The sequence below is a fragment of the Silurus aristotelis genome, assembly GCF_946808225.1.
Source record: "Silurus aristotelis genome assembly, chromosome: 8".
NCBI classification, from domain to species: Eukaryota; Metazoa; Chordata; class Actinopteri; order Siluriformes; family Siluridae; genus Silurus; species Silurus aristotelis.
In genome coordinates, this window is record NC_139581.1 from 14017630 (window position 1) to 14021378 (window position 3749).

The following is a 3749-nucleotide window of genomic DNA, read 5'->3' on the forward strand; positions in this document are numbered from 1 at the left end:
GCTGTTTACCATTACTGCCCAATAATTATTTAAATGGGATCTAATAATAAACCGCATTGCATTTTTATATTCATTATACAAGATAATAATGTAATAATGCATAAGAATTGCACATAATTTAAATATAAGTGCAGTTTTATATACAATAATAAAACTCTAATAAACAATTGAACAATAAGACTTAAAAATTGCATTAAAAAGCATAACAATCATATATTGTAATTAATTATATTCGAAATATAATAGCTAATAACAAAGCATGATGTTTAATAAAATCTTGACAGAACTTATACAATTGCATTTAAAAATATAATGATATGGCATAATAATATATAAATAATAACATGTTAAGCGGGAGAAAATGAATGAATGAATGAATGAATAATAACATGTTATTTATAATGTGTAATTGTACAACCATGTATTAACTATAAACCAAAAGAGTATATATAATCTTAATGAAACTGTATACATTAATTAACCTCCAATGAACGGTCTGCATTTGCAGCTCTTGTTTTAAAAACATAAAACAACTCTGGTCACTGCAATGCAGCAGTCAGAACTTTTTTTTTTATGTTGAATCTTTATAGCTTGGTGGCAGTCAGGAGAGGTTGTAATGATTAATCCTGATTTCTTTTTTTTTATTTTGCATGTTTGTCACACTTAATGTTTCAGATCATCAAACTATTTTAAATAATAGTCAAATATACCACAAGTGAACACAACACACAGTTTTTGAATGAAAGTTTTTATTATTGAAGGAAAACAAAATCCAAAACTATCCAAAAAAAGTGTTTGCCCCCCTTGTTAAAACTGTGGTTTATCACACCTGAGTTCATTTCTCTAGCCACACCCAGGCCTGATTACTGCCACAACTGTGCACAATCAAGAAATCTCTTAATTAGGACCTGCCTGACAAAGTGAAGTAGACTAAAAGGTCCTCAAAAGCTAGACATCATGCTGAGATCCAAAAAAATTCAGACACAAATAAGAAAGAAAGTAATTGAGATCTATCAGTCTGGAAAAGTTTATAAAGCCATTTCTCAAGCTTTGGGACTCCAGCGAACCACAGTGAGAACCATTATTCACAAATAACAAAAACATAGAACAATAGAGAACCTTCCCAGGAGTGGCCGCCTGACCAAAATTACCTCAAGAGCACAGGGACGATACATCCAAGAGGTCACAAAAGACCCGACAAAAACATCCAAAGAACTGCAGGCCTCACTTGCCTCAGTTAAGTTCAGTGTTTATGACTCCACCATAAGAAAGAGACTGGGCAAAAATAATCTGCATGGCAGAGGTCCAAGACAAAAACTGCTGCTGAGCAAAAAGAACATAAAGGCTCGTCTCAGTTTTACCAGAAAATGTTTTGGAAGGTGTGTCCCATTACGTCTGGCGTAAAAGTAACAGCGCATTTTAGAAAAAGAACATCATACCAACAGTAAAATATGGTGGTGGTAGTGTGATGGTCTATGGCTGTTTTGCTGCTTCAGGACCTGAAAGACTTGCTGTGATAAATGGAACCATGAATTCTGCTGTTTATCAAAAAATCCTGAAGGAGAATGTCTGGCCATCTGTTTGGGACCTCCAGCGAACTTGGGTTCTGCAACAGGACAATGATCCAAAATAACACCAGCAAGTCCACCTCTAAATGGCTGAAGAAAAACAAAATTAAGTCTTTGGAGTGTGCTTGATCAAAGACCTGACCTGAGTCTTATTGAGATGCTGCGGCATGACTTTAAAAAGGTGGTTTATGCTCGAAAACCATCCAATGTGGCTGAATTACAACAATTCTGCATAGATGAGTGGACTAAAATTCCTCCACAGCGCTGTAACAGACTCACTGCAAGTTATCACAAACGCTTGATCGCAGTTGTTGCTGCTAAGGGTGACCCAACCAGTTATTAGGTTTAGGGGGCAAACACTTTTTCACACAGGGCCATGTAGTTTTGGATTTTGTTTTCCCTCAATAATAAAAACCTTTATTTTAAAACCGCATGTTGTGTTCACTTGTGTTATCTTTTATTAATATTTAAATGAATTTGATGATCTGAAAAATTAAAGTGTGACAAATAGATAGATAGATAGATAGATAGATAGATAGATAGATAGATAGATAGATAGATAGATAGATAGATAGATAGATAGATAGATCTATATATATTTGTATTTTTTCCCCTAATGTATTCTATCTAGGACTCTGATCAGGAGAAACTAGTAATTAAATGATGTAATTAAAGTTAAAGCTTTGAAGGATATTTAAGCTTTCATTAATATTATAGGTGTGTAACAGGTTTTAGTTGTCTAAATAACGCCTATAGTTATTATTTTTTTTTTAGGTAAGTGAACCTTTTATGCATGAAGGCAAGTTTGAGCACAGTTAGAGGAATATTACAAATATAATATACAGAAAAAATATTAACTGCACCAGTAGTTAGTCTCTGTAGTCAGACATTTGTTATATATGTTAAATGAACATATGTATTTTAATCATATATAATCTCATGCAGTCTTGTTTATTTGTTGTAAGTATACTTAAGACAATGCACTGATGATATGTTTGTGTGTTAGTAACGGTATGGATGAATCATCAAACAGATTAAAGTACTAAGTAGTAGCTTAGACAGATTACAACAGATAAACAGGATTTATTTGGAACAAAGAAGTGTTCTTATTAAAGTCCTGTTCACTTACAAATAATTGAAACTGGAAAGAGTGTATATTTAACATGGATTGGTGACTCTAAATTTCCTCCCTGTGTGTGTGTGCATGTGTGTGCATGTGTGTGCATATGTGTGTGTGTGTGTGTGTGTGTGTGTGTGTGTGTGTGTGTGTGTGTGTGTGTGTGTGTGTGTGTGTGTGTGTGTGTGTGTGTGTGTGTGTGTGTGGTGTAGTACCCTGCAATGGACTGGCCTCACATCAGGGTTATTTTTTTTACTTTTTGGCCAAGCTTTTAGATTAAAAATAAACAGTCCACTGATGTTGAATGAATGAAAAATTATTTAACAACAAATTTAATGAAAAGAGGAAAAGAGATCTACCAGTGAGATCATATGGCAAATCATATGAAATATGATCATATCCCTGACATCATACAATACAACCAAAAGTATATAGACATCACTGTAAAATTCGAAGCATCATGATGTATAGAATTTATCATTGTATTTGATTAAAATAAATAAATAATAAATAAATAAATAAATAAATAAATAAATAAATAAATAAATAAATTCCCTTTAGTAAAAGTAAAGGGCTGAACCCTGTTCCAGCATAACAATGCTCCTGGGCACTTAGTAAGCTACATTAAAACACTTTTTGATTAGGTTGGAGTTGAAGAACTGTCCTGCACAGAAATCTAACTTTAATCCCAATGAAAAAAAATCATCAGGGCCTTACCTCATTATTTTGGTGGCTGAATAATAAATTCTCCACAGCTCTACTCTAAAAACCCAAAATGGAAGTTATTATTGGAGGGTATTATAACAGCCAGGGAGCACTAAATCTGGTTAAATCTTTGAAATGATACACCGATTCATGTAACTACTTTAAACATGTAAAATAATAATAAAAAGTAATATAGTTTTACGTGTACTCATCAATTATTATGCAATTAGCAGCAAAATGGTCTAATGAAACAATAATGTGAATGAGTGGTAATTAAGTAATAAGATGTATAGCATGCAAAGCATAGACAGGATTAATGAAAAGCTTCTAGAATATCCACACTATGAGCTGATAAAAGA